General features: G+C 50.9%; 1 protein-coding gene across 5 annotated transcripts in view; it reads right to left on the minus strand.

Moving 5' to 3' along the window:
• LOC122928901 (guanylate-binding protein 2-like) overlaps positions 1-9,595 on the minus strand; it is a 32,584-nt gene extending 22,989 nt beyond the window's left edge. Inside the window, exon 1 of one of the 5 annotated variants that reach the window (XM_044282213.1) lies at positions 9,571-9,595. The gene's annotated coding sequence lies outside the window, so the exon portion shown is untranslated. The other 4 variants (XM_044282211.1, XM_044282209.1, XM_044282212.1 and 1 more) reach the window with 4 other exon arrangements.
• Positions 9,596-10,557: the final 962 nt, after the last annotated feature.

Here is a 10,557-nt window from a genome sequence, read left to right on the forward strand (position 1 = left end):
ACAAGCGTGGCGCATTGGCTCCGGATGCGTTCAGGATGCGTTCAGTGAAACTTGCACCATTTTGCAAGCAAGTTCAGTCAGTTTTGTCTGCGATTGCGTTCAGTTGTTTCTGCGCAAGTTCAATGCGTTTTGATGCGTTTTTCACGCGCGTGATAAAAAAACGGAAGGTTTATAAACAACTTCTCCTAGCAACCATCAGTGAAAAACGCACTGTAGCCGCACAACACAGAACTGATGCGTGAAAAAAACATCTCATGTACACAGACTTAAATGAATGGGTCAGAATTCAGTGCGGGTGCTGTGCGTTCACGTCACGTATCGCACCCACACGGAAAACTCACTCGTGTGAAAGGGGCCTAATGTTTTTGATTCCTTTGTTTGATTTGGGTCTTTATGTACTTTTAGGACAGTAGCTTTAGGTCGGGCGCCCCTTTATTACTGCGCACGTGCAGATGAAGTCTGGTATGGAAATCACACTCACTAGAGCCACCAGTTCCTGTTCTACTCCTCCCCCATGCTTTTCACTGCAGCTTTGTTTGTTCATGTTAGTTGCTGTGTCTAGCACAATCCTCAGGCAGGAAATTAGTCACTTCTCTAATACTGATACATAATATAAAGCTACATCCCTTAAAGGAACTTTCTGGGTTTTCACATTGATTGGCTATCCTCAGGGCCACATCCAATTCCTGGCCCCCCGGCCGTACTGCAGCCCCTTCCTCGGTCTGTGACGTCACGTCAGTCACATTCACGTCAATGAGCCTGGGCTGCAATACCGAGCACGGCCACTACACAGTGCAGGGCGCTGTCGTGTCTGGTATTGACGGGGGGGGGGGGGGGGGGCACCTCCGCTGATCTTCATATTGATTTCCTGTTCTGTGAATGGCCCATCAGAGTCTTGGACAACCCCTTTAAGGAGGTCATCCAGGGCGCAGCGACCACACACGGGTTTCATAGAATGGATTACAATTGGACAGTGAAATTTTTTTCCCCCATATAATCTGGAGCGTTAGCCAAAAATCTGTGATTTTCACAGGGATTAATAGTAGAGAAAGCGTCTCCTGGTACCGAGTAATCTACAAGCGTCATGGAAGCTTCGAGGACGCAGGAGGATGACCCCCCATACTGCCCGCGCCGGGGGAGGGGCGCACAGCATTGTAGTAAACACTCCAGTGAGGATGATAGGAGTGATCATCTCCTTCCCACACACCGATCCGGGTACAATACACAGAATAAGGGCTCATGCACAGGAACAAGAACTCTGTGTTCCGTTTCCGTATGTCCGTATTTCTGTTCCGCAAAAAAAGTCCTATTATTGTCCGCATTACGGAGAAGGATAAAACTGTTCTATTAGGGACCAGATGTTCCGTTCCGCAAGATACGGAATGCACACGGATGTCACCTGTATTTTTTGTGTATCCGCTTTTTTGTGGACTGTAAAATACATACGGTCGCGTGCACGAGGCCTAATCCAGTGAAATATAATGGAAACATCCCCGATAACTAGACATTCACAGACAGGGGGTGATAGGTGATGATCTGCAGGGGGGGTGACGATCTGCAGGAAATGTGCGGCATCTAGATGTAGAGAACACTGCTGCACCTAGCCAAAAAAAGGGAAGGGGTGTGAAGGGTGCAGACAGCCTGCGTAACTGTCATCTACGGGGTTAATAATTCTGCCTCATGCTTACAAGTGGGTCCTGGGCCCCCTGACAACATCAGCACATACCTGGTGACTTACCTCGGTGATATTGCTCTGCAGGGGGGGGAAGAGAAGCACCTCACAGCTGCTGCGGGCTTCCTTATCGTGCAGCACAGATCCCACTCCTCGCCGTCCGTCCGTCCGTCCGCTCCTGCAGCTTCTTCTGCCTTTTATAGAGGCTCAAAAATGCAAGTGAAAGTGAAAGTGACAGAAGAGGCTGAGATGGAAATTCCTGGAACTGCAGGGTTTCCCGTCAGCTGCGCACGTTACACAATGGGGGGGGGGGGGGGGGGGGTTATTGTATCTTTCTTATATTTGCACATTGCGCCCCCTATGGGGGACATATTGCTGGTCTGTGGTAACCGGAGGGCGCGGCTGTAACGCGTTGTCCATGAACCGCCCTTGTCCGCGGCTCCTTCCAGACCCCGTTCTGCAGAAGTCCAGGAGCCAGCGGTGACACGTGGATACACCAGTAATGGGAACAGAGCTCCCCTCAGGGTCAGACTGGCCCCTCAGCATACCAGAGGATCCTCCAGGGGGCCCGGGATCTGGACCTAGAGGGGCCGAAAGATCCTGGAGATTTAGAGATGTCTTTGGAGATCTCACTTGCACCAGGGTCTGTCAGCCTTTACTGGGGGGGGGGGGACCCTGAGAATAGTTTGCTCTGGTGGCCAAAGGAAGCCCCGTCCGACCCCAGTAGTCACAGAAGTGACCCTTCCCCCACATCCCCAGACCCTGGGTGGGGGAGGCGTGCTGCCCCCTCATCTGATGCAGTCAGCGGGGGTGCAGGAGCAGGTTCAGCAGCGGGGTCAGGATGCACTCACCTTGCCCGGCGTGGGAGAGATGTCCAGGCTTCATCGGCAAGTTGGCAGGATCAAGATGGCGGTCCTGTGCTTCGTTCAGCGATTGGGCAGTGTGTGGCTGGCTCAGAGTCGGCTCCAGCCTTGATAATGGCGGCATCTAGTGGCGGAGTTGCAGAATTGCAGGCTCCAGCAGCAGCAAGTAGTGGCACAGGCAGTGCTGAAGATCAAATTCCGTTATCACCTGTTCCGATTGGTGGAATCACAGCGTCCACGCAGCCAGGTGAGATACGAGGGGAGTCCTCATTAGCAGTTGCTTGTCTTGGAGGGGCTCCCGGGATTGGGGAGGACCCGGGGGTGTCCGTAGCCGGTGGGCTGGGTGATTTGTTAATGGGGTCACCTTTGGTGGCTTGGGGCTTACAAGGGTCAGCAGTACCGGGTAGTAGTGGGGCAGTGGGGGTAGACTGGACGGGGAATAGTGGGACTGTGGGTACGGGGGCCAGCAGGTCGTCGGTGGCATCGTTACAAGGGCCGGCGGATAAGGACGGGGTTATAGAGAGAGAGTTTTTAGGAGAGAGAGAGACGGGGGGGGGGGGGGGAGACGCGGTTGGACGACGCTGCGAGACGGGGGGGGGGGGGTATATGTTTGCTTTGAGGGGCCTCTGGGGACCCACTTGAGGCCAGAGGTAAAAGAAAAAATTTGGAAAGGGGAGTAAGTGGACATATTTTCATTACTCCCGCTGGAACGGTTTAATTTAGATTGGGAAAGTAAGGATGATAAAAAAAGGAAGATGAGGTCAAGCGGTAGCACCATTTAATTCCGCGGACGTTTCCAACTAGATGCAGGCGTTTGTGATCTTGGCCAGTGTTATTGGGGAGAAGGCTGCAGAGAATTTTTCCGCGTTTTTCTGTTACCTGGACGCGATAGGGGAGGCGTATCGGGTATATGGGGGCTGGGGTGCTTAAGATATGACGAGCAATTTCGACAACGCAAAACGGCTCGGTCTAGCATCTGATGGGATCATAAGGATATTGGTCTATGGATGAGGGTGATGGATCCAGTCAGGACAGGGCAGTCCTTTCTAGGAAGCGCCGGGGTTCTGGGAAATCGGAGTGCTTGGCGGCCTCGCAAAAGGGGTTCTGTTTCCTGTTTAACGAGGGTGGATACAGATATGGGGACAAGTGCAAATTTAAGCACGAGTGTTCCTCATGTGGTGGGAATCATGGAGCGCAGAGGTGCTTCAAAGGTCATAGAGGAAAGGGGTGGGGGGGAATGCGGCTGGAAAAGGGGCGGACGGCAATTCGGGTAACCGAGATGGTGCCCTTTCTAAGTACCCAAATGCGGAGGCGGCTGGGTTTTTGTTGATGAGTTTTAGAGAGGGTTTTTGCATCCCGCTCGTGGAAGGCGCATTTTGGCAAGGGAAGAAGAATTTGAAGTCAGCAAAGGAGCATATGGGGGTGGTTGCTGAAAAATTGCGGAAAGAGGTGAAATTAGGTCGCATGGCAGGCCCCTTTTGGGAGTCGCCGATGCAGGATCTGCGGGTGTCACCGTTTAGGGTTGTGCCGGAGAGGGAGCTTAATAATTTTTGCCTTATCCACCTTTCATTTCCAAAAGGGGGTTCGGGTAATAATGGTATTGCACTGGAGTTGTGTTCGGTGGTGTATACATCGTTCGATGAGGCGGTTTGTTGGGTTCGGACTTATGGGTGGGGAGCGTTGTTGGCTAAGGTGGATATTGAGGCAGCTTTTCGTCTTTTGCCAGTACATCCGGATTGTCAGCACTTGCTGGGTTGTTTTTGGGACGGGGTTTTTGTTTTTGTTGATCGGTGTTTGCCCATGGGTTGTTCGGTTTCGTGCGCTTATATTGAGACGTTCCAGTACATTTCTGGAGTGTGTGGTGCGTGAGTGGTCGGGTTGGGGTTCGATTATCCATTATTTGGATGATTTTTTGTTCATTGGGCCGCCAACTTCGAATGGATGCTCCGTGATGTTGCATTCTTTTGAAGCCATGTCACAACTTTTTGGGGTTCCCTTGGCGTCGGAGAAAACGGAAGGCCCTACGTCGGTTTTAAAGGGAACCTGTCACCAGGATTTTGTGTATAGAGCTGAGGACATGGGTTGCTAGATGGCCACTAGCCAATCTGCAATACCCAGTCCCCATAGCTCTGTGTGCTTTTATTGTGTAAAAAAACGATTTGATACATATGCAAATTAACATAAAAGAGTCATATCTTACTCGTGTGACCAGAGAAAAGTCATATTTTCAAGCTCTGCCTCATCTCAGGTTAATTTGCATATGTATCAAATCGATTTTTATACACAATAAAAGCACACAGAGCTATGGGGACTGGGTATTGCGGATGCACTAGTGGCCATCTAGCAATCCATGTCCTCGGCTCTATACACAAAATCCCGGTGACAGGTTCCCTTTAAGTTTTTTTAAGTTTTTTTATCGTCATATATACTATGGCTATGGAGTGCAGGTTGCCTGAGGACAAGGTTAATGATCTACAGCGAGAGGTGTCGGCTGCGTGTGGGTGACAAAAAACGCGGCTTCACAAGTTGCAGTCTTTATTGGGTAAACTTAATTTTGCTTGCCGTATTATCCTTTGGGCGGATATTTTGTAGGAAGTTGGCCCGGGCGACAACGGGGGTTCAGGCTCCTCATCATTTTGTCCGGCTTAATCGGGAACTGCGGGATGTTTTAAGGGTGTGGGTTTCCTTTTTAGAGACGTATAATGGTCGGTCTTTATGGATGGCGGATGGGGTGCTGGCGGAAGAGATTAACTTGTCTAGTGATGCGTCGGGTGGGTTCGGTTTTGGGGCATATTTACAAGGTCGTTGGTGTGTAGGAGAGTGGCCAACGCAATAGAAGGAGGAAGGCTGGGTGAAGAATGTAGTGCTGCTGGAGCTTTTTCCTATTGTGGTGGTTGTGTCCATTTGGGGGAATTTTTTCTTAGATAGGAAGGTGTGATTTCATTGTGACAACTTGGATGTGATGGAGGCCATCATTCGCATGTCGGCTTCATCTCCTCCTGTTGTGTGCTTGCTTCAGCATTTGGTTTTGGGTTGTTTATCATTGAATGCTTGGATAATAGCGACTCATGTGCCGGGGGTAACTCAATTGCGGACGCATTGTCTCATTTTCAGTGGGATCAGTTTTGGCTGTTGGCACCGGAGGCAGACGAGCAGGGAGCGAGCTTTCCCCAGGAGCTGTGGAATCTGTTATTTGATCGGTTGGAGAGTTGGTGAGGGGATCCTTGTCGGCAGGGACCTGGGCGGCATATGATAAGGCATGGGGTTTATGGGGGGCATGGAGGCAGTGTTTTCAAAGCAGTGGTTTAGAGGATGGGGTTTTGTTGTTGCTGTTTGTGGGGCATTGCAGAGAGGAGGGGAGGCCGGTGTCCAGAATGAGGACGTTTATGGCGGGTGTGGCTTTTGGTTGTAAGTGTCGGGCTACAACAGATGTGTCATTTTGGGTATTGCAGGGATTAAAGGGTTGGAGGAGGAGGTCACCGGGGGAAGATCAGCGTAGGCCTATTTCCTTCACGTTGTTGGCAGAAATTATGGAGCAGTTGGGGTGGGTTTGTGTTTGTGTGTCAGTTGGTGAGGTTAGGTTGTTTAAAATTGGCCTTTTCTTTTGCCTTTTTTAGGGCGTTACACATTGGGGAATTGGTTAGTCCGAGTAAGGATCGAGTGGGTGGGCTTCGGAGAGAGGACGTGGATTTATTTGATGATAGGGTGGAATTTTGTATTAAGAGGTTAAAAACTGATCAGTTGGGTCGTGGTTGTCGGGTTGTTTTATACCAGGTGGTGGGTTCGGTTGCGTGCCTGGTTCGGTGTCTTAGGGAGTTTGGGGGCAAGAGGTTGGGGGCGGTGGGCCGTTGTTGGTTCATGAGGATGGGTCGTTTCTTTCTTGTTTCCAGTTTATGGCGGTACTGCGAGCTTGTTTAGCAAAGTTGGATAGAGACACCTTGCTGTTTGGGGGTCATTCTTTTTGGATTGGCGCGGCTAGAAGGGGGTTGGGGGATGATATCATTTGTTGCATTGGTCGATGGGAGTCTATCCGGTTCCGGTCCTATGTTAGGCCAGCATTGTTATAAAAGGGGTAATGGAGTTAGTGCGGGGATAGGACATGTTGAGGGCCGTTTTTGTTGATATATTGTATTGGTTCGGCGTGCCTCGTTTGGATCATGGGGCACTCTTACATGTTCTGGGGAGCATTGCGTGCAGCGGTCAGGCCGTATGGAAGACAACTGGGTTTTCCTAGAGAGGTGGCGGTGATTCGCTGGTTGGGGATGAGAGGAATGCTGTGGGGTCGGGTTCTCCCGGAGTTCCATAGATTTGCGAGGTTGGATGTGTCCCCTGGGGTATTGGTGTTACATGGGGGGGGGGGGAATTATTTGGAGGTGCACAAGGGATTGATTTGTTACGTTTGTGGGCTCCGTTTCCAGGTTTGGTCACGGTCTGGTCGGATATGGTGCCACGGAAGCAATGGAGGGACGCTAGGTCGGTGAAGAGGATTAACAAAAGTGAATAGTTTTGTGGTGAGGAATGGCGGTCTGGCGGTGTGTCATAGGGCGTTGGTAACAGATGAGGGGATATTTTGGAGGGGGGATGGAGTACACCTGAATGTGGTGGGGATTGACTTGTGGTGTTTGGGTTTACAGGACAGGATTGAGATAGCTTTGTGGGTGTGGTGGGATGCAAGGAGGTGAGGTTTCACCCCCCATTGATTCGTGGGCAGTGGTGCGGTCCTTGGAGTTGGTGGTTTTGATGGATCTGGCGTGGTGGGAAGGGAGCAAAGTGGACTCCCAAGGTATTGGAATTTGGGGCATAATATGGAGGGTATCTGCCCACGTTTGTTGCCCATGGTTATCGTTTTCTGCCTCTGAGCTGGCGTTTATCGGATAGAGGTAATTTAATTTAATTGTGGGGCGGGGCAAGTACCCGTCTGTTTTACGGGGCTCCAAGGACCCTCCCCGTGTTTATGTTTTTTCTTGGGCGGGCCTTCAGGTGGGAAGGCTTTTGGGGTAGGTTATTTATGTTATTTATTGTATGTTTGTTATTTAATAAAATGGCTGCTGTGGCCAATAAAACCCACCTGTGGTGCTGTGTCTTTATTTGGGTTGGGAATGGGAGACATCGGAGGGAATGACTCGACAGTACGCTTGTCATGAGGGTTCACATGCTTTTACCGCTCACAGACATGCGATATCGGAGCATTTTCCTCCAGGTCTAAGGCCTCTTTCCCACAAGCGTGGCGCATTGGCTCCGGGTGCGTTCAGGGTGCGTTCAGTGAAACTTGCACCATTTTGCAAGCAAGTTCAGTCAGTTTTGTCTGCGATTGCGTTCAGTTGTTTCTGCGCAAGTTCAATGCGTTTTGATGCATTTTTCACGCGCGTGATAAAAAAACGGAAGGTTTATAAACAACTCCTCCTAGCAACCATCAGTGAAAAACGCACTGTAGCCGCACAACACAGAACTGATGCGTGAAAAAAACGTCTCATGTACACAGACTCAATGAGATGAATGGGTCAGAATTCAGTGCGGGTGCTGTGCGTTCACGTCACGTATCGCACCCACACGGAAAACTCACTCGTGTGAAAGGGGCCTAATGTTTTTGATTCCTTTGTTTGATTTGGGTCTTTATGTGCTTTTAGGACAGTAGCTTTAGGTCGAGCGCCCCTTTATTACTGCGCGCGTGCAGATGAAGTCTGGTATGGAAATCACACTCACTAGAGCCACCAGTTCCTGTTCTACTCCTCCCCCATGCTTTTCACTGCAGCTTTGTTTGTTCATGTTAGTTGCTGTGTCTAGCACAATCCTCAGGCAGAAAATGAGTCACTTCTCCAATACTGATATATAACATAAAGCTACATCCCTTAAAGGAACTTTCTGGGGTTTCACATTCATTGGCTATCCTCAGGGCCACATCCAATTCCTGGCCCCCGGCCGTACTGCAGCCCCTTCCTCGGTCAGTCACGCGGCCTACGTGCGGCTCAGTCGCATTCAAGTCAATGAGCCTGGGCTGCAATACCGAGCACGGCCACTACACGGTGCAGGGCGCTGTCGTGTCTGGTATTGACGGGGGGGGGGCACACCTCCGCTGATCTTCATATTGATTTCCTGTTCTGTGAATGGCCCATCAAAGTCTTGGACAACCCCTTTAAGGAGGTCATCCAGGGCGCAGCGACCACACACGGGTTTCATAGAATGGATTACAATTGGACAGTGACATTTTTTCCCCCCCCCTGTATAATCTGGAGCTTTAGCTAAAAATTAGTGATTTTCACAGGGATTAATAGTAGAGAAAGCGGCTCCTGGTACCGAGTAATCTACAAGCGTCATGGAAGCTTCGAGGACGCAGGAGGATGACCCCCCCATACTGCCCGCGCCGGGGGAGGGACACACAGAATTGTAGTAAACACTCCAGTGAGGATGATAGGAGTGATCATCTCCTTCCCACACACCGATCAGGGTACAATACACAGAATAAGGGCTCATGCACAAGAACAAGAACTCTGTGTTCTGTTTCCGTATGTCCGTATTTCTGTTCCGCAAAAAAATGTCCTATTATTTTCCGCATTACGAACAAGGATAGGACTGTTCTATTAGGGACCAGATGTTCCGTTCCGCAAGATACGGAATGCACACGGATGTCACCTGTATTTTTTGTGTATCCGCTTTTTTGTGGACTGTAAAATACATACGGTCGCGTGCACGAGGCCTAATCCAGTGAAATATAATGGAAACATCCCCGATAACTAGACATTCACAGACAGGGGGTGATAGGTGATGATCTGCAGGGGGGGGTGACGATCTGCAGGAAATGTGCAGCATTTAGATGTAGAGAACACTGCTGCACCTAGCCAAAAAGAGGGAAGGGGTGTGAAGGGTGCAGACAGCCTGCGTAACTGTCATCTACGGGGTTAATAATTCTGCCTCATGCTTACAAGTGGGTCCTGGGCCCCCTGACAACATCAGCACATACCTGGTGACTAACCTCGGTGATATTGCTCTGCAGGGGGGGGAAGAGAAGCACCTCACAGCTGCTGCGGGCTTCCTTATCGTGCAGCACAGATCCCACTCCTCGCCGTCCGTCCGTCCGTCCGCTCCTGCAGCTTCTTCTGCCTTTTATAGAGGCTCAAAAATGCAAGTGAAAGTGAAAGTGACAGAAGAGGCTGAGATGGAAATTCCTGTAACTGCAGTGTTTCCCGTCAGCTGCGCACGTTACACAAGGGGGGGGATTATTGTATCTTTCTTATATTTGCACATTGCGCCCCCTATGGGTGACATATTGCTGCTCTGTGGTAAACGGAGGGCGCGGCTGTAACGCGTTGTCCATGAACCGCCCTTGTCCGCGGCTCCTTCCAGACCCCGTTCTGTAGACGTCCAGGAGCCAGCGGTGACACGTGGATACACCAGTAATGGGAACAGAGCTCCCCTCAGGGTCACACTGGCCCCTCAGCATACCAGAGGATCCTCCAGGGGGCCCGGGATCTGGACCTAGAGGGGCCGAAAGATTCTGAAGATTTAGAGCTGCCTTTGGAGATCTCACCTGCACCAGGGTCTATCAGCCTTTACTGAGGGAGGGGGGTCTGTATACAGGGAAGGTCTGGTCTGAGGTCTGTATACAGGGGAAGTCTGGGGTCTGTACACAGGGGAGGTCTTGTCTGGGGTCTATATACCGAGGAGGTCTGGTCTGGGGTCTGAATACAGTGAAGGTCTGGTCTGGGGTCTGTATACAGAGGAGGTCTAGTCTGGGGTCTGAATACAGGGGAGGTCTGGTCTGGGGTCTGAATACAGGGAAGGTCTGGTCTGGGGTCTGTATACAGAGGAGGTCTGGTCTGGGGTCTGTATACAGGGGAGGTCTGGTCTGGGGTCTGAATACAGGGGAGATCTGGGGTCTGTATACAGGGGAGGTCTGGTCTGGGGTCTGAATACAGGGGACATCTGGGGTCCGTATACAGGGGAGGAGATCTGGGGTCTGTATACAGGGGAGGTCTGGTCTGGGGTCTGTATACAGGGGAGGTCTTGTCTGGGGTCTGTATACAG

Source organism: Bufo gargarizans, chromosome 2 (assembly GCF_014858855.1).
Source record: "Bufo gargarizans isolate SCDJY-AF-19 chromosome 2, ASM1485885v1, whole genome shotgun sequence".
Classification (NCBI taxonomy): domain Eukaryota; kingdom Metazoa; phylum Chordata; class Amphibia; order Anura; family Bufonidae; genus Bufo; species Bufo gargarizans.